Here is a 202-nt window from a genome sequence, read left to right as displayed (position 1 = left end):
TCACACATGCTGCTATTACAGTGGACCGCTCTAAGCCGGAGCTCTGCACCCACTGCCGTGGAACGAGCCCTGTCCGCTTTTCACGGACAAGAGGAAAAAAATCTGGACTCGGTAGTCCACCAAGTTCCAAGCCCTCTCCCTGACAGCACGCCAAACACGCTTACTTTTACCATTACTATGATTAATTATATGTAAGTGCGAC

Source organism: Puntigrus tetrazona, unplaced genomic scaffold (genome assembly GCF_018831695.1).
Source record: "Puntigrus tetrazona isolate hp1 unplaced genomic scaffold, ASM1883169v1 S000000001, whole genome shotgun sequence".
NCBI lineage: Eukaryota > Metazoa > Chordata > Actinopteri > Cypriniformes > Cyprinidae > Puntigrus > Puntigrus tetrazona.
Note: the sequence above shows the minus strand (reverse complement) of the source record.